Source organism: Kogia breviceps, chromosome X (genome assembly GCF_026419965.1).
Source record: "Kogia breviceps isolate mKogBre1 chromosome X, mKogBre1 haplotype 1, whole genome shotgun sequence".
Classification (NCBI taxonomy): Eukaryota; Metazoa; Chordata; class Mammalia; order Artiodactyla; family Physeteridae; genus Kogia; species Kogia breviceps.
Window position 1 is genome coordinate 120,092,017 of NC_081330.1, and position 26,068 is coordinate 120,118,084.

Here is a 26,068-nt window from a genome sequence, read left to right on the forward strand (position 1 = left end):
ACAATTGTTATATCTTCTTCTTGGATTGATCCCTTGATCATTTTATAGTGTCCTTCTTTGTCTCCTGTAGTAGTCTTTATTTTAAAGTCTATTTTGTCTGATTTAAGAATTGCTACTCCAGCTTTCTTTTGATTTCCATTTGCATAGAATATTTTTTTCCATCCCCTCACTTTCAGTCTGTTTGTGTCCCTAGGTCTGAAGTGGGTCTCTTGTAGACAGCATATATATTAGTCTTGTTTTTGTATCCATTCAGCCAGTCTATGTCTTTTGGTTGGAGCATTTAATCCATTTACATTTAAGGTAATTCTTGACATGTATGTTCCTTTTACCATTTTCTTAATTGTTTTGGGTTTGTTATTGTATGTCTTTTCTTTCTCTTGTGTTTCCTGCCTAGAGAAGTTCCTTTAGCATTTGTTGTAAAGCTTGTTTGGTGGTGCTGAATTCTGTTAGCTTTTGCTTGTCTGTAAAGGTTTTAATTTCTCCATTGAATGTGAATGAGATCCTTGCTGGGTAGAGTAGTCTTGGTTGGAGGTTTTTCCCTTTCATTACTTTAAATATGTCCTGCTACTCCCTTCTGGCTTGCATAGTTTCTGCTGAAATATCAGCTGTTCACCTTATGGGGATTTCCTTGTATGTTATTTGTTGTTTTTCCCTTGCTGCTTTTAATATTTTTTTTGCATTTAATTTTTGATAGTTTGACTAATATGTGTGTTTGCATGTTTCTCTTTGGATTTATCCTGTATGGGACTCTGGGTGCTTCCTGGACTTGATTAACTATTTCCTTTCCCATGTTAGGGAAGTTTTCAATTATAATCTCTTCAAATATATTCTCAGTACTTTTCTTTTACTCTTCTTCTTCTGGGACCGCTGTAATTCGAATGTTGGTGCATTTAATGTTGTCCCAGAATTCACTGAGACTGTCCTTAATTCTTTTCTTTCTTTTTTCTTTATTCTGCTCTGTGGTAGTTTTTTCCACTATTTTATCTTCCAGGTCACTTATCCGTTCTTCTGGCTCAATTATTCTGCTATTGATTCCTTCTAGAGAATTTTAAATTTCATTTATTGTGTTGTTCATCATTGTTTGCTCTTTAGTTCTTCTAGTTCCTTGTTAAACGTTTCTTGTATTTTCTCCATTCTTTTCCCAAGATTTTGGATCATCTTTACTATCATTACTCTGAATTCTTTTCCAGGTAGACTGCCTATTTCCTCTTCATTTGTTTGGTCTGGTGGGTTTTTACCTTGCTCCTTCATCTCATGTGTGTTTTTCTGTCTTCTCATTTTGCTTAACATACTGTGTTTGGGGTCTCCTTTTCGCAGGCTGCAAGTTCGTGGTTCCTGTTGTTTTTGGTGTCTGCCCCCTGTGGCTAAGGTTGGTTCAGTGGGTTGTGGAGCCTTCCTGGTGCTGGAGACTAGTGCCTGTGTTCTGGTGGATGAGGCTGGATCTTGTCTTTCTAGTGGGCAGGACCACGTCCGGTGGTGTGTTTTGGGGTGTCTGCGACCTTATTGTGATTTTAGGCAGCCTCTCTGCTAATGGGTGGTGTTGTGTTCCTGTCTTGCTAGTTGTTTGTCATGGGGTGTCCAGCACTGTAGCTTGCTGGTCGTTCAGTGGAGCTGGGTCTTAGCGTTGAGATGGAGATCTCTGGGAGGGCTTTTGCTGTTTGATATTATGTGGAGCCGGGAGGTCTCTGGTCGACCAGTGTCCTGAACTTGGCTCTCCCACCTCAGAGGCACAGGCCTGACACCCAGCTGGAGCACCAAGACCCTGTCAGCCATATGGTTCCAAAGAAAAGGAGGAAAAGAAGAAAGAAAGAAAGAAAAATAAAATTAAATAAAGTTATTAAAATAAAAATAAAAAATCATTATTAAAAATGAAAAAAAATTAAAAGTAATAAAAAAAGAAAGAAAGAAGAGAGCAACCCAAACAAATCACCCATTGATAACAAGCACTAAAAACCATAATAAAAAAAAATGAACAGACAGAACCCTAGGACAAATGGTAAAAGCAAACCTATACAGACAAAAATCACACAAAGAGGGCTTCCCTGGTGGCGCAGTGGTTGAGAATCCGCCTGCCGATGCAGGAGACACGGGTTCGTGCCCCGGTCTGGGAAGATCCCACATGCCGCGGAGCGGCTGGGCCCGTGAGCCATAGCCGCTGAGGCTGCGCGTCCGGAGCCTGTGCTCCGCAACGGGGGAGGCCACAACAGTGAGGGGCCCTCATATCGCAAAAAAAAAAAAAAAAAATCACACAAAGAACCATACACATACACACTCACAAAAAGAGAAAAAGGAAAAACATATATATATCATTGCTCCCAAAGTACACCACCTCAGTTTTTGGATGATTCATTGTCTATTCAGGTATTCCACAGATGCAGGGTACATCAAGTTGATTGTGGAGATTTAGTCCGCTGCTCCTGAGGCTACTGAGATAAATTTCCCTTTCTCTTCTTTGTTCACAGAGCTCCTGGGGTTCAGCTTTGGATTTGGACCCGTCTCTGCAGGTAGGTCGCCTGAGGGCATCTGTTCTTCACTCAGACAGGATGGTGTTAAAGGAGCAGCTGCTTCGGGGGCTCTGGCTCACTCAGGACGGGGGGAGGGAGGGGTACGGATGCAGGGCGAGCCTGTGGCAGCAGAGGCCAGCACGATGTTGCAACAGCCTTGGGCGCACTGTGCATTCTCCCGAGGAAGTTGTCCCTGGATCACGGGAACCTGGCAGTGGCGGGCTGCACAAGGCTCCTGGGAGGGGAGGTGTGGACAGTGACCTGGGCTTGCACACAGGCTTCTTGGTGGTGGCAGCAGCAGCCTTAGCATCTCATGCCCGTCTCTGGGGTCCGCACTGATAGCCACAGCTCGTGCCCATCTCTGGAGGTCGTTTAGGCAGTGCTCTGAATCCTGTCTCCTTGTGCACCCTGAAACAATGGTCTCTTGCTTCTTAGCCCTGTCCAGACTTTTTCCCGGACTCCCTCCTGGCTAGCTGTGGCGCACTAGACCCCTTCAGGCTGTGTTCACGCAGCCAACCCCAGTCCTTTCCCTGGGATCTGACCTTTGATGCCTGAGCCTCAGCTCCTAGCACCCACCCCTCCCGGCGGGCGAACAGACAAGCCTCTCAGGCTGATGAGTGCTGGTCGGCACCAATCTTCTGTGTGGGGATCTCTCCGCTTTGCCCTCCACACACCTGTTGCTGTGCTCTCCTCCGTGGCTCCGAAGCTTGCCCCCAGCCACCTGCCATCTCCGCCAGTGAAGGGGCTTCCTAGTGTGTGGAAGCTTTTCCTCCTTCACAGCTCCCTCCCACTGGTGCACGTCCCGTCCCTATTCTTTGTCTCTGTTTTTTCTTTTTTTCGTTTGCCCTACCCAGGTACGTGGGGAGTTTCTTGCCTTATGGGAGGTCTGAGGTCTTCTGCCAGCGTTCAGTACATGTTCTGTAGGAGTTGTTCCACATGTAGATGTATTTCTGATGTATTTGTGGGGAGGAAGGTGATCTCCACGTCTTACTCTTCCGCCATCTTGAAGGTCTCTCTACCACGTCTTCTTTATCCATTCCTTTTTCGATGGACATTTAGGTGTCTTCCATGTCGTCTTAGCTACTGTAAATGTGGTACAATGAACATTTGGGTGTGTGTAACTTTTCGAATTAGAGTTTTTATCTTTTCTGGATATATGCCCAGGAGCAGGATTGCTGTATCATATGGTAACTGTATTTTTAGTTTTTTAAGGATCCTCCATACTGTTCTCCATAGTGGCTGTACCAAATTACATTCCCTCCAACAGTGTAGGAGGGTTCCCTTTTCTCCACACCCTCTCCAGCTTTTTTTTTTTTTTTTTTTTTTTTTTGCGATACACGGGCCTCTCACTGCTATGGCCTCACCCGTTGCAGAGCACAGGCTCCGGACGCACAGGCTCAGTGGCCATGGCTCACACGCCCAGCTGCTCCGCGGCATGTGGGATCCTCCCTGACCGGGGCACGAATCCGCGTCCCCTGCAACGGCAGGCAGACTCTCAACACTGCGCCACCAGGGAAGCCCTCCAGCATTTATTGTTTGTAGATTTTTTGATGATGGCCATTCTGGCTGTTGTGAGGTGGTACCTTATTGTCGTTTTGATTTGCATGTTTTTAATAATTAGTGATGTTGAGCATCTTGTTATGTGCCTGTTGGCCATCTGTTTGTCTTCTTTGGAGAAATGTCTATTTAGGTCTTTTTTTGGTTGGGTTGTTTGGTTTCTGTTACTGAGTTGTATGAACTGTTTGTATATTTTAGAAATTAAACCTTTGTTGGTCTCATGGGTTGTGAATATTTTCTCCCATTCCAAGGTTGTCTTTTCATTTTGTTGATGGTTTCCTTTGCTGTGCCAAAAGTTTTATGTTTTATTAGGTCCCATTTTTTTATTTTTGCTTTTATTTCTTTTGCCTTGGGAGACTGACCTAAGAAGATATTGCTATGATTTATGTCAGAGAATGTTTTCCCTATATTCTCTTCTAGGAGTTTTATAGTGTCATGTCTTATATTTAATGCTTTAAGACATTTTGAGTTTATTTTTGTGTATGGTGTGAGGAATTGTTCTAACTTCATTGATTTACATGTAGCTGTCCAGCTTTGCCAAAACCACTTGCTGAAAAGACTGGCTTTTGTCCATTGTATATTCTTGCCTTCTTTGTTGTAGATTAATTGACCGTAAGTGTGAGTTTATTTCTGAGCTCTCTGTTTGTTCCACTGATCCATATGTCTGTTTTTGTGCCATGGTACTAGCTGTTTTGATTACTATAGCTTTGTAGTATTGTCTGAAATCGGGGAGGGTTAGAGGCATTTCTTTGTGTGTGTGTGTGTGTGTGTGTGTGTGTGTGTGTGTGTGTGTGTGTGTGTGTGTGTGGTACGTGGGCCTCTCACTGTTGTGGCCTGTCCCGTTGCAGAGCACAGGCTCCGGATGCGCAATCTCAGAGGCTATGGCTCATGGGCCTAGCTGCTTCGTGGCATGTGGGATCTTCCCGGACCGGGGCACGAACCTGTGTCCCCTGCATCGGCAGGCGGACTCTCAACTACTGTGCCACCAGGAAAGCCCGCATTTCCATTTTTGATGACAAATTTACAAAAAGGGCAAGCAGAAAAATGTGACATCTCTTAGGGCCTATGCTCAGAACTGTCACATCATCCCTTTTGCCCATATTGGCAAAGTAAATTGTGTGGCTAAGACCAGTATCAGTGTGGTAGGAACATGTACTTGACTTCTAGTGGAGCTACAAAGTCACATGGATGGCAAAGGTCATAAGTATATGGAGGAGTAAGGATTCAAGGAATTAAAGCAATCTGCTGGAACTGGAACAGAGGTGGAGAGCCCCTGTGTTGAGAATGACGCAAAGGAATTGGATTAGTGTGCTTGGGCTGCCATAACAATACTGCAGACTGGGGTCTTAAACAGCAGAAATTTATTGTCTCACAGTTCTTAAGGCTTGAAGCACAAGATGAAGTTGTGGGCCAGCTTGGTTTCTTCTGATGCTTGCAGATGGCCACCTTCTTGCTGTATCCTCACATGATCTTTTCTCTGTGCGCACGCATTCCTCATGTCACTCTGTGTCCTAATCTCCTCTTCTTATAAGGACAAAAGTCATATTGGATTAGAATCCACCCTAATGGCCTCATTTTAACTCAGTCACCTCTTTAAATTCCCTATCTCCAAATAAAGATTCAATTCTGAGCTACTAGGGGTTAGGACTTCAGCATATGAATTTTGGGAGGACATAATTCAGCCCATAGCAGGGATTGTCTTCTAAGTAGCTTAAAGCACTTTATAGAGGAATTTACTGAATTGGTTGTTACATGGTGAGGAATTTAGAGACAAGGGGAGTGGGATGGGTCTAGACATGGCTATTATGTGAATTAGACCAACTTGAGGAAGTCACTACAGAATAAAGATTTGAATACATTTCCCTGTGACAAATGCCTGGGATTTCCCACTGCCTGAGTCCACCTGAGGTGCCTGTCACTGAAATAAGTCAAAGAAACATAATAGGGTGATAAAACCTGCTTTTGACAACAGGGGTCTTTGCATATTTTAATCCCACTGACCTCAGAATCAGTACAATTCAGGCCAGGTGTTCTGGTCATTTTGTCTTGATCACCTCAACCAAAATTACCTGCCAGCAGTAGGAGAGAGAGAAAAATCCATTCTGCAGCATGAATATTCCTAGTGGAAAGGTATAGGAAGCCCCTCTACCTACAAGTCAGGAAGCCCTGGTGGACTCATTCTTTGTAAAACAACAAAATCTAAAAGCATCATCAACAACAAAAACCCTTAGTAAGACCAGTGATTTAAACTTTACCCCAAAACCCCAGATGAATACATTAATGTAACTAGTAATCTGCTTTATTGTTCACTTGGAGGAGATTTAATCTGTGTGGTTTAAAGATGTTAGCTCCTTTCTTACTTTTAAAGAGAAACTCTCAGTGGAGTAGGGGCTACTAATGGATTTTCTAGTAATGAAATTAGTGTTAATGGATCTAATATCAAAAGGCAATAGGAACCATTTAAAAGCAAAGGAAGCAGAACTCTATGATCACAGACTTCTAAACCTTTTTGAGCTAAGTTTCCTCTCTTGTTCTTAAACTCACTGTGCTTTTTAACTCTTGAAACTTGTGAGTTAATGAAGTGGGGAGTGTAGAGATAATGGTAGATTTCCAATTTGCAAAGTAAACATATCTCTTTCTTGTTATGTAATTCAGGGATGTCAAGCATCAAGATTCAAGTGAACACTGAACAGCTTTTCTTTTCTTCCTATTCTTTGGGGGGGTGTTAGAGAAAGGGGGAAACATAGAGGGAACCTTTGATTTTAAAGCAAAAATAAAAATTTTTAATGAAACGGATGCACATTGAATTAGAAAATGGACTGAAATAATGCTTATAGCTTAGGAGTGTGCTGCAAACCAGCAGTTACCGTGCATGGCAGACAAGGGTGGCTTCTATTCATTCATTCATTTATATATTCTTTGTGAATATATGTATTTATTTTTATTTCCCTATTTTGATGACTTCTATCATCATGGATGCTGAATTCTCAGGAGCCACTTATGCTAACACTCTAAGCATATCTCCCAGGGAGAAAAACTTTTCTTATAGTTGCTGGGCATGTTTGAGTAACATCAAATTAGATAGGGTTTCATCAACAATCTGGCACCAAATATGGATACACAAAACAGCTCTATTTTACATATCATTTGTCCCTTCCTTCTAGCCTAGGCAACCCGATTCCAAGCTGTCTAAATCAACACAAAACTCAGGTCAACACAAAAACATTTATTTGGTCATCCATTAAACCAATTTTTTTTCATCCTTTTAGGTTGTCTTTCTTTTTTTATTTTAACATCTTTATTAGAGTATAATTGGTTTACAATGGTGTGTTAATTTCTGCTTTACAACAAAGTGAATCAGTTATACATATACATATGTCCCCATATCTCTTCCCTCTTCTGCCTCCCTCCCTATCCCACCCCTCTAGGTGGTCACAAAGCACCGAGCTGATCTCCCTGTGCTGTGCGGCTGCTTCCTACTAGCTATCTATTTTACGTTTGGTAGTGTATATATGTCCATGCCACTCTCACTTTGTCCCAGCTTACCCTTCCCCCTCCCCATAACCTCAAGTCCATTCTCTAGTAGGTCTGCATCTTTATTCCTGTTTTGCCCCTAGGTTCTTCATGACCATTTTTTTTTTAGATTCCATATATATGTGTTAGCATATGGTATATGTTTTTCTCTTTCTGACTTACTTCACTCTGTATGACAGACTCTAGGTCCATCCACCTCACTACAAATAACTCAATTTCATTTCTTTTTATGGCTGAGTAATATTCCATTGTATATATGTATCACATCTTCTTTATCCCTTCATCTGTTGATGGACACTTAGGTTGCTTCCATGTCCTGGCTATTGTAAATAGAGCTGCAATGAACATTGTGGTACATGACTCTTTTTGAATTATGGTTTTCTCAGGATATATGCCCAGTAGTGGGATTGCTGGGTCATATGGTAGTTCTATTTTTAGTTTTTAAAGGAACCTCCATACTGTTCTCCATAGTGGCTCTATCAATTTACCTTCTCACCCACAGGGCAAGAGGGTTCCCTTTTCTCCACACCCTCTCCAGCATTTACTGTTTGTAGATTTTTTGATGATGGCCACTCTGACCAGTGTGAGATGATATCTCATTGTAGTTTTGATTTGCATTTCTCTACTGATTGATGATGTTGAACATCCATTCATGCGTTTGTTGTCAATCTGTATATCTTCTTTGGAGAAATGTCTTCTGCCCATTTTTGGATTGGGTTGTTTGTTTTTTTGATGTTGAGCTGCATGAGCTAATTGTATATTTTGGAGATTAAGCCTTTGTCAGTTGCTTCATTTGCAAATATTTTCTCCCATTCTGAGGCTTGTCTTTTCACCTCATTTATGGTTTCCTTTGCTGTGCAAAAGCTTTTAGGTTTCATTAAGTCCCATTTGTTTATTTTTGTTTTTATTTCCATTTCTCTAGGATGTGGGTCAAAACAGATCTTGCTGTGATTTATGTTAGAGTGTTCTGCCTGTGTTTTCCTCTGAGAGTTTTATAGTGTCTGGCCTTACATTTAGGTCTTTCACCATTTTGAGATTATTTTTGTGCATGGTGTTAGGGAGTGTCCTAATTTCATACTTTTACATACAGCTGTCCAGTTTTCCCAGCACCACTTATTGAAGAGACTGTCTTTTCTCCACTGTATATTCTTGCCTCCTTTATCAAAGGTAAGGTGACCATATGTGTGTGGGTTTATCTCTGGGCTTTCTATCCTGTTCCATTGATCTATATTTCTGTTCTTGTGCCAGTACCATATGTCTTGATTACTGTAGCCTTGTAGTATAGTCTGAAGTCAGGGAGCCTGATTCCTCCAGCTCTGTTTTTCTTTCTCCAGATTGCTTTGGCTATTCGGGGTCTTTTGTGTTTCCATACAAACTGTGAAATGTTTTGTTCTCATCCTGTGAAAAATGCCAGTGGTAGTTTGATCGGGATTGCATTGAATCTAGATTGCTTTGGGTAGTAGAGTCATTTTCACAATATTGATTCTTCCAGTCCAAGAACATGGTATATCTCTCCATCCGTTTCTATCATCTTGAATTTCTTTCATCAGTGTCTTATAATTTTCTGCATACAGGTCTTTTGTCTCCTTAGGTAGGTGTTTTCCTAGATATTTTATTCTTTTTGTTGCAGTGGTAAATGGGAGTGTTTCCTTAATTTCTCTTTCAGATTTTTCATCATTAGTATATAGGAATGCAAGAGATTTCTGTGCATTAATTTTGTATCCTTCTACTTTACCAAGTTCATTGATTACCTCTAGTAGTTTTCTGGTAGCATCCTTAGGATTCTCTGTGTATAGTATCATGTCATCTGCAAACAGTGACAGCTTTACTTCTTCTTTTCCGATTTGGATTCCTTTTATTTCTTTTTCTTCTCTGGTTGCTGTGGCTAAAACTTCCAAAACTATGTTGAATAACAGTGGTGAGCGTGGGCAGCCTTGTCTTCTTCCTGGTGTTAGTGGAAATGGTTTTAGTTTTTCACCATTGAGGACGATGTTGGCTGTGGGTTTGTCATATATGGCCTTTATTATGTTGAGGAAAGTTCCCTCTATGCCTGCTTTCTGCAGTGTTTTTATCATAAATGGGTGTTGAATTTTGTTGAGAGCTTTATCTGTATCTATTGAGATGATCATAAGGTTTTTCTCCTTCAATTTGTTAATATGGTTTATCACATTGATTGATTTGTGTATATTGAGGAATCCTTGCATTCCTGGGATAAACCCCACTTGATCATGGTGTATGATCCTTTTAATGTGCTGTTGGATTCTGTTTGCTAGTATTTTGTTGAGGATTTTTGCATCTGTGTTCATCAGTGATATTGGCGTGTAGTTTTCTTTCTTTGTGACAACTTTGTCCGGTTTTGGTATCAGGATGACGGTGGCCTCATGGAATGAGTTTTGGAGTGTTCCTCCCTCTGCTGTATTTTGGAAGAGTTTGAGAAGTATCGGTGTTAGCTCTTCTCTAAATCACAGTTTCAATTTCAGTGCTTGTGATTGGTTTGTTCCTATTTTCTATTTCTGCCTGGTTCAGTCTCAGAAGTTTGTGCATTTCTAAGAATTTGTCCATTTCTTCCAGGTTGTCCATTTTATTGGCTTATAGTTGCTTGTAGCAGTCTCTCGTGGTCCTTGTATTTCTGCAGTGTCAGTTGTTACTTCTCCATTTTCATTTCTAATTCATCGATTTGAGTTTTCTCCCTGTTTTTTCTTTTTTTAAATATCTTTACTGGAGTATAATTGCTTTACAATGGTGTGTTAGTTTATGCCTTTCTCCCTTTTTTCTTGGTGGATCTGGCTAATGGTTTATCAATTTTGTTTATCTTCTCAAAGAACCAGCTTTGAGTTTTATTGATCTTTGCTATCATTTCCTTCATTTCTTTTTCATCTATTTCTGATCCGATCTTTATGATTTCTTTCCTTCTGCTAACTTTGGGGTTTTTTGGTTCTTCTTTCTCTAATTGCTTTAGGTGTAAGGTTAGGTTGTTTATTTGAGATGTTTCTTGTTTCTTAAGGTAGGATTGTACTGCTTTAAACAATAATTCTGGGCTTCCCTGGTGGCGCAGTGGTTGAGAATCCGCCTGCCGATGCAGGGGACACGGGTTCGTGCCCTGGTCCGGGAAGATCCCACGTGCTGCGGAGCGGCTGGGCCCGTGAGCCATGGCCGCTGAGCCTGTGCGTCCGGAGCCTGTGCTCCGCAATGGGAGAGGCCACAACAGTGAGAGGCCCATGAACCACACAAAAAAATAAAAAAAAAATTCTCCATTCTCCCCTCCCCCCAGCTACTGGCAACCACCATATTATCTTCTGTCTGTATGATTTTGACTATTCTCAGTACCTCAGATAAGGGGGATTATAGCATTTGTCTTTTGGTGATTGGCTTATTTCACTTAGAATAATGGCCTCCATGTTTTACCATATTGTAGAATTTCCTTCCTTTTAAATTTTAAGTAATATTCTGTTGCATGGATAGACCACATTTTGGTAATCTATTCATCTGTTGATGGACACTTGAGTTGCTTCTTGTTTTAGCTATTGTGAATAATACTGTTATGAACATGGGTATACAAATATCTCTTTGAGGCCTTGCTTTCAGTTCTTTTGGTATATACCCAGGAGTGGAATTGCTAGATCATGGGGTTCATATAAATACAATAGTAGAGTCACTACTCTTTTGTGTTTGACTTGTTTCAGTTGAATTTTGTTGGTGAGGTGTATCCATATTGATGTCTGTAGCTATGTTTCATTCATTTTGGGAGTCTCATTCCGTTGTATGCATATGTTACAGTTTATCCTGTGTACTCTTGATGGATCTGTGAGTTGTTTATAATTCGGGTCTACAGTACTACAAACAGTGTTTCTGTGAACATTTTGGCAGGTGCCTCTGCTGCACACATTTCTAATTTGTATGCACCTAGAATTGGGATTGCTGACTCATAGCGTGTGTACCTTCAGCCTTAGCTGACTTGGATTATGTTACAGTGAAGAGAATGAGAAAACCTGAGTTAAACAGATATTGTTTTGAATTTTATTTTTAAAATCCTTTCAGAAGATAATTTCATTTTTTAGGTCTTTTGCTCTTGGTAGATGTATACTCCACATTTTGTAGTGCAAGGTTTCTGTGTGTGGGCTATGACCCATAGGACACAGAAGGATGATTGTTGATGTCCCCTAGACATCCAGAACAGGGGCTAGCAAACTAAATCCCCATAATCTGTTTTCATAAATGAACTTTTATTGGCACACAGCCACACCCATCATTTACATGTTGTCTATGACTGCTTTTGTGCTACCATGGCAGAGTTGAGTGATTGTTGCAGAGATTGTATGGCCCCCAAAGCTCACCCCAAATCTCCTAAATGGCTATTGCTGCCATGACAAATTACCACTTATATAGTGATTTAAAACAACACAGATTTCTTATTTTACAGTTTTATAGGTCAGAAGTCTCACAGGGTCTCACTGGACTAAAATCAGGGTGTTGGTAGGGCCAACATTCTCTTCTGGCAGCTCTAGGGTAAAATCTGTTTCCTTGCCTTTTCCATCTTCTAGAGGCTGCTTGCATTCCTTGGGTCATGGCCCCCTTTTCCATCTTCAAAGCTAGCAATGTTGCATCTCTCTGTGCCTTTCTTCATTACTCACATCACCCTGTGACCACTGCTGGGAGAGCTTATCTGATTTTAAGGACCCATATGATTAGATTGGGCCCTAGACTACTCACATAGTCCAGGATAAGCTCCCTCTCTCAAGATCCTTAATCACATCATTGATGTTCCTTCTACTATGTAGGCTAACATATTAATAGATTCTGGGGATTAGGACAAAGGCATGTTTTGGGGCCCTTATTCTGCCTAGCATACTAGTCCTTTCCAGAAAAAGTTTGCCAACTCCTGATCAAAAACAAAACGTTGAGGAATTTCGAGTTGGAATCTAATGTAATCTGATAGGAATATAACTTCCTAGTCAAGAATTTGGCACTTCCATAATCTTTAGCTTCTCCTGCAATCTACCTAAAGTCATCCTGGCAAATGAGACAAGTGGCAGGGCTATATTATGGACACTTGAGCACAGTGGAGGAATTAAAGTACAGACAATCCCTTGATGCCTTTCTCTTGCAAAATTCTATGTTCTCTGACTTTCCCAGTGGACTTAAACAGCATCAGATTCAGTAGCAATCTCTCCCAACAGGCCAGCAAATCCTCATTCATCTTCTAGTATTCTGACAGGTATTAGCATTTTCCAACTCAGCCGAAAATGACCTCACTGAGATCACATTATAAAGTTCTGTTAAACATGATTGGCAATATAAAGTGATCAAGAGCTACCTTTCCCATATTTACTGAACATATTAATAGTCTGAAATGATTCTAATATTTTAGCTACCTGGTATGTATATATACAGTGGGATAGATAATAAATTTTAGAGCAAGTTTTTGAAAGACTGAAACATTAGGATTTCATGTTTTTTGAATATTTTAAAAGGTCTCTGGTGGGGGAGGGACAAATTGGGAGATTGGGATTTACATATACACATTACTATATATAAAATAGATAGCTAATAAGGACCTATTGTACAGCACAGGGATCTCTCCTTAATTCTCTGTAATGGCGTATGTGGGAAAAGAATCTAAAAAAGAGTGGATATAGGTATATGTATAACTGATGCACTTTGCTGTACATCTGAAACTAACACTAACATTGTAAATCAACTATAACCAATAAATTTTTCTTTATTAAATAAAATAATTATCAAAGAAAAAAATTTTTTAAAGATCTCTAATTGAATTTTTCAATCAAAATCTATAAAAATAAATCCAAAATTCTTTCCTATTATGTGCAATTAAATGAATGTATCTTGAATTTAACCCAGCTTTTTTGTGTGCACAATATAAATATTTCTGAATAAAAATTCCACACTAAGTAAGACAAATTCTTGTTATCATATAAGACAGCCCAAGAAATAGCATCTCCCAGGGAAGTCACTAGTGTGGGGCCAAGGGGCTGGCCACTGGGGCTTTCTCTGAAAATGTAGAAGGCATGAATGTCAGTTCTGCACCTGACCTGAGTCTGTGAGGGATCCCAGGTATCCAAGGGATGTACGTTCAACCCATAGGTATTAGCTGGGAAGCTGTGGCTACAGCTGCAAGATGATGGTTGGGGGTAGCCAAAGGCTGTCACTAGTGAATTGCCTATCAAAGCCTTGAGTGATAAGGGCTTTGCTGAAAGTGTCTTTCATGGTGAGTGGGGTGTGGGGTTGGGCATATATGAGTGCTGTGCTAAAAAGTCTTGATTAGCTTTAGTTAATCCAGTGTATTAATCAGGATAGGACAAGTTATGCTGTAAGAACAAACATCCATCAAATGTCAGTGGCTTAAAATAACAAAACTTTATTTCTTTTTTTTTGAATTTTATTTAATTTATTTTTTTATACAGCAGGTTCATATTAGTTATCCATTTTATACATATTAGTGTATATATGTCAATACCAATCTCCCAATTCATCACCCCCTCTCCCCCGGCCCCTTCCCCCCCTTGGTGTCCATACGTTTGTTGTCTACATCTGTGTCTCTATTTCTGCCCTGCAAACCGGTTCATCTGTACCATTTTTCTACGTTCCACATATATGCGTTAATACACGATATTTCTTTTTCTCTTTCTGACTTACTTCACTCTGTATGACAGTCTCTAGATCCATCCACGTCTCTACAGATGACCCAATTTCCTTCCTTTTTACGGCTGAGTAATATTCCGTTGTATATATGTACCACATCTTCGTTATCCATTCATCTGTTGATGGGCATTTAGGCTGCTTCCATTTCCGGGCTGTTGTAAACAGTGCTACAATGAACATTGTCGTGCATGTGTCTTTTTGAATGATGGTTTTCTCTGGGTATATGCCAAGTAGTGGGATTGCTGGGTCATATAGAAATTCTGTTTTTAGTTTTTTACAGAACCTCCATACTGTTCTCCATAGTGGCTGTATCAATTTACATTCCCACCAACAGTGCAGGAGGGTTCCTTTTTCTCCACATCCTCTCCAGCATTTGTTATTTGTAGATTTTCTGATGATGCCCATTCTAACTGGTGTGAGGTGATACCTCATTGAAGTTTTGATTTGCACTTCTCTAATAATTAGTGATGTTGAGCAGCTTTTCATGTGCTTCTTGGCCATCTGTATGTCTTCTTTGGAGAAATGTCTATTTAGGTCTTCTGCCCATTGTTTTATTGGGTTCTTTTTTTAAAATATTGAGCTGCATGAGCTGTTTGTATATTTTGGAGATTAATCCTTTGTCAGTTGCTTCATTTGCATATACGTTCTCCCATTCTGAGGGTTTTCTTTTTGTCTTGTTTATGGTTTCCTTTGCTGTGCAAAAGCTTTTAAGCTTCATTAGGGCCCATTTGTTTACTTTTGTTTTGTTTCCATTTCTCTAGGAGGTGGGTCAAAAAGGATCTTGCTGTGATTTATGTCATAGAGTGTTCTTCCTATGTTTTCCTCTAAGACTTTTATAGTGCCCGGTCTTACATTTAGGTCTCTAATCCATTTTGAGTTTATTTTTGTGGTTGTTGTTAGGGAATGTTCTAATTTCATTCTTTTACATGTAGCTGTCCAGTTTTCCCAGCACCACTTATTGAAGAGACTGTCTTTTCTCCATTGTATATCCTTGCCTCCTTTGTCACAGATTAGTTGACCATAGGTGTGTGGGTTTATCTCTGGGCTTTCTATCCTGTTCCATTGATCTATATTTCTGTTTTTGTGCCAGTACTATATTTTCTTGATTACTGTAGCTTTGTAATATAGTCTGAAGTCAGGGAGTCTGATTCCTCCAACTCCGCATTTTTCCTTCTAGACTGCTTTGGCTATTCGGGTTTTTTTGTGTCTCCATACAAATTTGAAGATTTTTTGTTCTAGTTCTGTAAAAAATGCCATTGGTAATTTGATAGGGATTGCATTGAATCTGTAGATTGCTTTGTGTAGTATAGTCATTTTCACAATATTGATTTTTCCAATCCAAGAACATGGTATATCTCTCCATCTGTTGGTATCACCTTTAATTTCTTTCATCAGTGTGTTACAGTTTTCTGCATACAGGTCTTTTCTCTCCCTAGGTAAGTTAATTCCTAGGTAGTATATTCTTTTTGTTGCATTGGTAAATGGGAGTGTTTCCTTAATTTCTCTTTCAGATTTTTCATCATTAGTGTATAGGAATGCAAGAGATTTCTGTGCATTCGTTTTGTATCCTGCAACTTTACCAAATTCATTGATTAGCTTTAGTAGTTTTCTGGTGGTATCTTTAGGATTCTCTATGTATGGTATCATGTCATCTGCAGATAGTGACAGTTTTACTTCTTCTTTTCCAATTTGTATTCCTTTTATTTCTTTTTCTTCTTTGATTGCTGTGGCTAGGACTTCCAAAACTGTTGAATAATAGTGGCGTGAGTGGACATCCTTGTCTTGTTCCTGATCTTAGAGGAAATGCTTTCAGTTTTTCACCATTGAGAATGATGTTTGCTGTGGGTTTGTTGTATATGGCCTTTATTATGTTGAGGTAGGTTCCCACTTTGCCCACTTTCTGGAGAGTTTTCATCAGAAATGGGTGTTGAATTTTGTCAAAAGCTTTTGCTGCATCTATTGAGATAATCATATGGTTTTTATTCTTCAATTTGTTAATATGGTGTATCACATTGATTGATTTGTGTGTATTGAAGAATGCTTCCATTCCTGGGATAAATCCCACATGATCATGGTATATGATCCTTTTAGTGTACTTTTGGATTCTGTTAGCTGGTATTTTGTTGAGGATTTTTGCATCTATATTCATCAGTGATATTGGTCTGTAATTTTATTTGTAGTATGTTTGTCTGGTTTTGGTATCAGGGTGATGGTAGCTTCAAAGAATGAGTTTGGGAGTGTTCTTTCCTCTTCAGTTTTTTGGAAGAGTCTGAGAAGGATGGGTGTTAGCTCTTCTCTAAATGTTTGATAGAATTCACCTGTGAAGCCATCTGGTCCCAGACTTCTGTTTGTTGGAAGATTTTAAATCACAGTTTTAATTTCAGTGCTTGTGATTGGTCTGTTCATATCTTCTGTTTCTTCCTGGTTCACTCTTCGAAGGTTATGCCTTTCTAAGTATTTGTCCATTTCTTCCAGGTTTTCCATTTTATTGGCCTAGAGTTGCTTGTAGTAGTCTCTTAGGATGCTTTGTATTTCTGCTGTGTCTGTTGTAACGTCCCCTTTTTCATTTCTAATTTTATTGTTTGAGTCCTCTCCCTCTTTTTCTTGATGAGTCTGGCTAATGGTTTATCAATTTTGTTTATCTTTGCAAAGAAACAACTGTTAGTTTTATTGATCTTTGTTATTTTAGTCTCTATTTCATTTATTTCTGCTCTGATCTTTATGATTTCTTTCCTTCTACTAACTTTGGGTTTTGTTTGTTCTTCTTTGTCTACATCCTTTAGGTGTAAGGTTAGGTTGTTTATTTTAGATATTTCTTATTTCTTGAGGTAGGCTTGCATTGCTATAAACTTACCTCTTAGAACTGCTTTTGCTGCATCCCATAGGTTTTGGATCATCGTGTTTTCATTGTAATTTGTCTCTAGGTATTTTTGATTTCCTCTTGATTTCTTCAGTGATCTCTTGGTTATTTAGTAACGTATTGTTTAGCCTCCATGTGTTTGTGTTTTTTACGTTTTGTTCCCTGTAATTGATTTCTAATCTCATAATGTTGTGGTCAGAAAAGATGCTTGATATGATTTCAGTTTTCTTAAATTTACTGAGGCTTGATTTGTGACCCAAGATGTGATCTATCCTGGAGAATGTTCCATGTGCATTTGAGAAGAAAGTGTAATCTGCTGTTTCTGGATGGACTGTCCTATAAATATCAATTAAATCTATCTGGTCTATTGTGTCATTTAAAGCTTGTGTTTCCTTATTAATTTTCTGTTTGGATGATCTGTCCATTGGTGTAAGTGAGGTGTTAAAGTCCCGACTATGATTGTGTTACTGTCTATTTCCCCTTTTATAGCTGTTAGCAGTTGCCTTATGTATTGAGGTGTTCCTGTGTTGCGTGCATATATATTTATAATTATATCTTCTTTTTTGGATTGATCCCTTGATCATTATGTAGTGTCCTTCCTTGTCTCTTGTAACATTCTTTATTTTAAAGTCTATTTTGTCTGGTATGAGTATTGCTACTCCAGCTTTCTTTTGATTTCCGTTTGCATGGAATATCTTTTTCCATCTCCTCACGTTCAGTCTGTATGTGTCCCTAGGTCTGAAGTGGGTCTCTTGTAGACAGCATATATATGGGTCTTGTTTTTGTATCCATTCAGTGAGCCTGTGTCTTTTGGTTGGAGCATTTAATCCATTCACGTTTAAGGTAATTATCGCTATGTATGTTCCTATGACCATTTTCTTAATTGTTTTGTGTTTGTTTTTGTAGGTCCTTTTCTTCTCTTGTATTTCCCACTTAGAGAAGTTCCTTTAGCATTTGTTGTAGAGCTGGTTTGGTGGTGCTGAATTCTCTTCACTTTTGCTTGTCTGTAAAGCTTTTGATTTCTCCATCAAAACTGAATGAGATCCTTGCCTGGTAGAGTAATCTTGGTTGTAGGTTCTTCCCTTTCATCAATTTAAATATATCATGCCACTCCCTTCTGGCTTGTAGAGTTTCTGCTGATAAATCAGCTGTTAACCTTATGGGAGTTCCCTTGTATGTTATCTGTCATTTTTCCCTTGTTGCTCTAAATAATTTTTCTTTGTCTTTAATTTTTGCCAATTTGTTTACTATGTGTCTCGGCGTGTTTCTCCGTGGGTTTATCCTGTATGGGACTCTCTGCACTTCCTCGACTTGGGTGGCTATTTCCATTCCCGTGTTAGGGAAGTTTTCGTCTATAATCTCTTCAACTATTTTCTCGAGCCCTTTCTCTCTCTCTTCTCCTTCTGGGACCCCTATAATGCAAATGTTGGTGCATGTAATGTTGTTCCAGAGGTCTCTTAGGCTGTCTTCATTTCTTTTCATTCTTTTTTCTTTATTCTGTTCCGCAGCAGTGAACTCCACCATTCTGTCTTCCAGGTCACTTATCCGTTCTTCTGCTTCAGTTATTCTGCTATTGATTCCTTCGAGTGTATTTTTCATTTCAGTTATTGTATTGTTCATCTCTGTTTGTTCTGTAATTCTTCCAGGTCTTTGTTAAACATTTCTTGCATCTTCTCAATCTTTGCCTCCCTTCTTTTTCCGAGGTCCTAGATCATCTTCACTATCATTATTCTGAATTCTTTTTCTGGAAGGTTTCCTGTCTCCACTTCATTTAGTTGATTTCCTGGGATTTTATCTTATTCCTTCATCTGGTACATAGCCCTGTGCCTTTTCATCTTGTCTACCTTTCTGTGAATGTGGTGTTTGTTCCACAGCCTGCAGGATTGTAGTTCTTCTTATCTCTGTTGTCTGTCTGATTGTAGATGAGGCTGCCTAAGAGGCTTGTGTAAGTTTCCTGATGGGAGGGACTGGTGGTGGGTAGAGCTGGGTGTTGCTCTGGCGGGCAGAACTCTGTAAAACTTAAATCTGCTTGTCTGCTGTTGGGTGAGGCTGGGTTCCCTCCCTGTTGGTTGTTTGGCCTGAGGCAACCCAACACTGGAGCCTAACTGGGCTCTTTGGTGGGGCTAATGGCAGACTCTGGGAGGGCTCATGTCAAGGAGTACTTCCCAGAACTTCTGCTGCCAGTGTCCTTGTCCCCACAATGAGCCAGAGCCACCCCTGCCTCTGCAGGAGACCCTCCAACACTAGCAGGTAGGTCTGGTTCAGTCTCCCCTGGGGTCACTGCTCCTTCCTCTGGTCCCACTGCACACACTGCTTTGTGTGTGCCCTCCAAGAGTGGAGTCTCTGTTTCCCCCAGTCCTGTTGAAGTCCTGCAGTCAAATCCCACTAGGCTTCCAAGTCTGATTCTGTAAGAATTCCTCCTCCTGTTGCTGGACCCCCAGGTTGGGAAGCCTGATGTGGGGCTCAGAACCTTCACTCCAGTGGGTGGACTTCTGTGGTGTAAGTGTTCTCCAGTCTGTGAGTCACCCACCCAGCAGTTATGGGATTTGATTTTATTGTGATTGTGCCCCTCCTTCTCTCTCATTGTGGCTCTCCTTTGTCTTTGGATGTGGGGTATCTTTTTTGGTGAGTTCCAGTGTCTTCCTGTTGATGATTTTTCAGCAGTTAGTTGTGACTCCGGTGCTCTTGCAAGAGGAAGTGAGTGCATGTCCTTCTGCTCTGCCATCTTGAACCAGTCTCTCCAAAACTTTATTTCTTATTTATGCTATGAATCCCTCAGGGATCAATTGCGGTTCTGTTTTTGTCATCATCAGACCTAGGTTGAAGGGAGAATCACCATGTAGAGCACTGCAAGCTACTGGAGCAGAGGGAGAAGAGAATATGGCAAAACATGCACTTGCCCTTAAAGCTTCTACCCCAGAGATGACACATACCCCTTCTGTTCATGTTCTATCAATCAAAGTAAAGGGATGCAGTTTTGAACTAGATATGAAGAAGAATTTTCTGAAAATTTGAATAAAGCCACCTGCTGGTCATGGCCTGTAAGGCCCTGCAAGATCTGGCCCCTGTTGGCCACTCCAATCAAATCTCATGCCCTTCTTTCCTACCTGGCTTGGTTCTAGGCATGCTCACCTTTCTAAGAATGCCAACAACACATCAGACTCTTTTCTGCCACAGGACTTTTGCACTTTCCGTTCCCTTTTCCTGGAAGGCCCTTTCTTTACCTTTTTAATAGTTAGCTCCTTCCCATTCTTTTGGACTCAGCTTCAGTGTTGCCTCCACATGGAGGCTTTCCCTGACCATTCAGTCTAAAGTAATACCCACCTCTTGTCACTTATTTTCTCTCCCAGTACCCCCATACCTCAGTCTTAGCATTAGTCATAATGTATAGTTACTGTATGTATGTATGTATGTATCTATCTATCTATCTATCGATCTTCTGACTCCATCCATATACAAGCTCCATGTGAGCAGAAAACTTATCTATCGTTTCACCACTATATCTCTAGCACCTTTACATACTAGGTGTTCAATACACGTTTACTGAATGAATAATAGGCTCTCTTATGGATTTTTTTTTCAAGCATACACAAGAGTAGAGAGAATAATATAATGAACTCTTACATCCTCATCACCAACCTTCAGCAGTTTTCAACCCATGGCAAATCTTGCTTCATCTAGATCCCCAGCCAGTCCTCTCCCGAATTATTTTGAAGCAATCTAAGATATCATATAACTATTATCTGCAAATAATAAATGTTTCAGTATGTATCTCTAAGAGATAAGGATTCTTTTTAAAAACATAACCACAATAAGATTATCACACCTTCAAATCTTATCAGTACAGCTTAGAGCTGTCCATGAAGAGCACAGGCTGCTTCAGAAAGATGTAAACTCCTGGTTGGTTGACAAATGTTTACTGAGCCCCTACTCTGTGCCAGCCATAGATTTCGAAGTGAATCATACAGACAGGGTTCTAGGAGCTGATGTTCTGAAGAAAGGGCAACAGTTAGAAATGTGAGCTGGGGCCTCCTTCCCTGAAGAGCTCCCCAACACGGGCTGTGTCCAAGTCAGTCTCTGTGAACAGGGATGTAAAGATGTCATGGTGAGGAGTTCTGCTTTACAGGGGGACTGGTGCATCTTAAAGTTTATGGATTCTTATTTTCATGCTGTTTTTGCTTTCATTTGACCCAATTCCTTATTTAAGTCTCAGAATATTTGTATGAAAAGCGTTTTCTTTGGTTTCTCTTTGCAAAAAGTGACCTGGATTTTTCTCACTTCTCTGTGATTTACCCATTATGTTTACCAAACAGGTCACTAAGGGGGTGGGTGGCCAGGACTGCTCCTAGCCCATATGCCATCTCTGTATGAATGTAAAAGGCATGGCTTGCCCTGGACAGAGCAGCCTATATTAGGGTACAAGGCTTGGTGTGCAGACCATGGAGTTGAATTTTAGACCCTTCTTGCCGCCTCAATCAAGCACTCACCCTTGTGAGTAAACCACCTCTAAATCAGTACATGGCAGGCTGGAAGGTGGTTATCTGTTCAGGGTGCTTTCCTGACTATTTTAATTCTGTGCAACTTATGTTCTTGCCCCCAAACACAAGTAATTCAGTAAAACCATTAAATGCAAAGCTGAGAAATGGCATGTGATTTGTGACAGATATCTGCTGTTCATTTGTCAAAATCCAACTCTGTGTGTGAGGAACAGTTAGTGGGACGATAGCGTTATGATTATAAAGCATGGTATTTTACAAAGTCCTCAATTCTACTGACAGCCAACTATGTGAATCATTTCATAAAAGTGTGGTATTCCTGTCTCATTCTGATGTATTTGTAAAAAATGATACATGGATAATAAATCCAGGGTTTATAAATTTACTTCTTGTCAAGAACTAGATGTCATTATAATGTCCATTGTCATGGAAATAGTTGGGATTTTTCAGACATATGAGGCCACCTCAATAGGTTTAAAATGTGTAGATATGTTACACTCCTTCTGTCCCTTAAATTTTCTTCAAATTTTTCCTATTGGAGGAAAAATCTATTGCAAGAATAAAAAAACCTAAAACATGTTGAAATAGCACACTTTCAATTTGGGAAAGCTAGTTTTCCCCCACTATTTAAGCAAATGAAAAGGTAGTAGTTCTGGGTACCAAAGAACTAGCTGAAGTTCTGCACTTCTGTTTAGCATGGTATAGAATTTATATGACAAGAGGCTGGAGGAATGTTATGTGTTACCTTGCTCTGTACTGGAACCGGCAGTTCAGTGGTGTTCTGTCCAGTGTGTCGGCCACAGCTACGTGTGGCTACCGAGCACTTGAAATGTGGCTAGTCGGAACCAAGGTGTGCCATAAGAGCAAAACACACCCTGCATTTAGAGACTTGGTTTGAAAAATAATGTAAAATCTCTCATTAATAATTTTTTAATATTGACTTCATGTTGAATGGTATTTTAGATATGTTGGGTTAAATGTTATGATATTAAGATTATTTTTTACCTGTTCCCTTTCATCCTTTATAATGTGATTACTAGAAAAGTTTAAATTATCTATGTGGGTCACAGTGTGTATTTTTATGGAGAGTGTTGATTTAGATATAAACAGTGCCAGCATGATGCCTAGATGTCTGGTCAACGGTGACAATCAAAAACTCATCCATTCCTGTGAATATTTTCTCTGGCAGCCAGCTAGACTGCTGGCCTGATTTTCTCTGAGCGGACACAGGCAGAGAGGAAGGTATTGTGGAGATGGGGTGGGGAGGGGCACATGCATTATAAAACAGGTTTCCAGCGGCATACTTACTAGGTGAGTTGAGGCCAGCTGCAATGAAACCCCCTTGACTGCTCCAGCCAGACCTCCCCTCATGGTGGTCTGCCTGACCCCAGGTGTTCTATTAGTCTCTTTGGAGCAAATCACATTATCTAAGACATTTAACTATTTGGAAGAATTTGTCATTACATGGTAAGGGCTGTAAAATGCATATGGATATTTTATTTTATGGGGAATTTTTGGCCAGGAAAAGAACTAACCTAAGTCCAATGAATTTGGAAAAGGTGGCAAACTTTTGGCAGAGTCCTGGGTGATATACTTCATTGCAAATCCATCCACACTATCTGAAAGTCCAGATTTCTCTTATTAGGGTTTATAAGGTGTAACTCTCTTTTTAAAGAGAAAAATCCCTGCTGCTGAAATTCCTTCGTGATACCCATGTATATATTTGGATTCAGTTAGTGTACCACATTTTCAGCAATTGCTGAATGCCTCCTGAATGTTGGGTCTTTATTTATTTATAAGAAACAAACTATTTTACCATATTTTTGCAAGGTAGGTACTTTGATCCCATTCTACAAATGAAGAAACTAAGATTCAAATGCTTATGTAAGTTTCCCAAGGCCTCAAAACTGCTCAGTGGTAGATGGACTGAAGATTTGAAAACAGGTCTTTCTGGCTCCAAAATTTAAGTTCTTTCCTCCAGAACTCACTGCCTCCTTTTAAAACACGGAGCAAGAATTGTTACAGAGCCACAAAATTCTACATGTAAGCTGAAGGCTTGGGTCTGCTGTAAAGGCTGGGCTTTATTCTAGATTCTGAGAGGTCCTCAAAGTGGGAGGGGCCACTGCCAAGGACAAATGGGCAAGGAGGAAATCAGTGAAGACTTCAGAGAAAAGCAATAAAGAGAACAGGACTGTAAGCCAAATGTCAAACTCTTCATCATTGGCCTTCAGACCCTGGGCAGATCATTTAATTTCTGTGGGTCTTACTGCCTTTACTTGAAAAGTCGAGATGGTATTTGTCCACTCTGCCTCCTTTAGGGGTCACAATATGGACCAAATTTAGATATTGTCTGGAAAGTGCTTTGTAAACTCTAAAATGCTCTACAAATAATGTATTATTAAAGTAAAAGTATGTTTTCATATTGTTCTTTTTTAAAATTTTAAAAATTTTTTCTAAATTAATTAATTAATTTTTTTGTGTGGCACGCGGGCCTCTCACTGTTGTGGCCTCTCCCGTTGCGGAGCACAGGCTCTGCACGTGCAGGCTCAGCGGCCGTGGCTCACGGGCCCAGCTGTTCGGCGACATGTGGGATCTTCCCGGACCGGGGCTCGAACTCGTGTCCCCCGCATCGGCAGGCAGACTCTCAACCACTGCGCCACCAGGGAAGCCCTTTTGAAATATTTTTTTAATATTAATTCATTTTTTAACATCTTTATTGGAGTATAATTGCTTCACAATGGTGTGTTAGTTTCTGCTGTATAACAAAGTGAATCAGCTATATGCATACATATATCCCCATATCCCCTCCCTCTTGCATCTCGCTCCCATCCTCCCTATCCCACCCCTCTAGGTGGTCACAAAGCGCAAGCTGATCTCCCTGTGCTGTGCAGCTGCTTCCTAATAGCTATCTATTTTACAAAAAAATTAATTCATTAATTTTTGGTGCGTTGGGTCTTCGTTGCTGCATGCGGGCTTTCTCTAGCTGCGGCGAATGGGGGCTACTCTTCATTGCAGTGTGTGGGCTTCTCATTGTGGTGGCTTCTCTTGTTGCGGAGCACGGGCTCTAGGCACTTGGGCTTCAGTAGCTGTATCTCATGAGCTCAGTAGTTGTGGCTCGTGGGCTCTAGAGCACAGGCTCAGTAGTTGTGGTGCATGGGCTTAGTTGCTCCGCGGCATGTGGGATCTTCCTGGACCAGGGATTGAACCCATGTCCCCTGCGTTGGCAGGCGGATTCTTAACCACTGCCCTACCAGGGAAGTCCCTGTTCTTATTTTTCATATGGGATGATACTTGATTGCTCTTCAGTGGATAATTGTCCACTGAATTTTAAAAAAGCTTATTTGTTTGGGTATATTTCAAACAGAACAAACCTAAAGTTCATCCTCTAGAATGGTCATGAGAGGGAATGAGTTTTAAACACTTCATAGTGGTAATACAAAAAGCTCAATGGCTAGAAACTAATGCTCTGTGGCCAGAAAGGAACTTAAGGTCACTCTGGTCAATACCTGGAAATCTTCTTATTCCTAAGTGTAGAAGACATATTTGAAATTGACTATACAGGTTTTACTGAGGGACATGAAAATAAGACCTGAGTGAATTATAAAGACATACTGTGTTCTTGGATGGGAAGATTAGAAAAACAGTAGTTCTACCCATATTAATTGATAACATTAACATAATCCCAATCAAAATTCCCATGAGACATTATTGATCATTTAATGCAATTACTTTAAATTTTATGTGGAAAGATACTATGTATAAAATAGGTAACTAATGAGAACCTGCTGTGTAGCATGGGGGACTCAACGCTGTGCTCTGTGGTAACCAAAATGGGAAGGAAATCAAAAAAAGAGGAGATATATGTGTACGTATAGCTGATTCACTTTGCTGAATGGCAGAAGCTAGCACAACATTCTAAAGCATCTCTACTCCAATAAAAATTAATTTAAAAATTTATGTGGAAAAATAGCCAGGATAATTCGCAAAAGAGGAGTAATAAGTGGAGGGTTGGCGTTTAGGGTAGATCCCTATATTCCTATCTTGGCCCCAATTCCTCACCTTCCCTTTGCAGCTCCATCATTCATCATGTGACTCTGCGTTTCTTCTAAAGGCCAATTAGTGTGGAGTTTAACCATGTGACTTGCTTTGGCCACTGGAATGTCAGCGGGAGTGCTAAGAGTCAGTTCTGAGCTTAGGGCTTGTGAGGCCTCCCAGGTTTCTACTTGTTTGTTGCATCTCTCATTGAGCCACGAAGAATGCACCTTGGCTAGCCTGCTGGTTAAAGGAGGATGAGGGATGCATGGAGCAGAGCCGCCTCATGTGACTTATAGACCTGCAGTGGGAAGCAGATCTCCCCAGGCCGTTGCAGCCTGAAGCAGACCCACCTAGATAAGTTGAACTCCAGTCAATCTGCAGACGCCTGAGTGATAATAAATGATTGTTGTTTAAACCCTTGG

At 40.3% G+C, this 26,068-nt stretch overlaps 1 protein-coding gene across 9 annotated transcripts in view; it reads left to right on the plus strand.

Moving 5' to 3' along the window:
- The window catches only part of RAI2 (retinoic acid induced 2), a 404,475-nt gene that overhangs the window by 118,893 nt on the left and 259,514 nt on the right, over positions 1-26,068 (plus strand). For 7 of the 9 annotated variants that reach the window (XR_010838573.1, XR_010838574.1, XM_067023110.1 and 4 more), the window contains one exon: positions 2,463-2,504. The exons of the other annotated variants lie outside the window; for them this stretch is intronic. The gene's annotated coding sequence lies outside the window, so the exon portion shown is untranslated. The remainder of the gene's footprint in view (positions 1-2,462; positions 2,505-26,068) is intronic. 9 annotated transcript variants of the gene reach the window in all.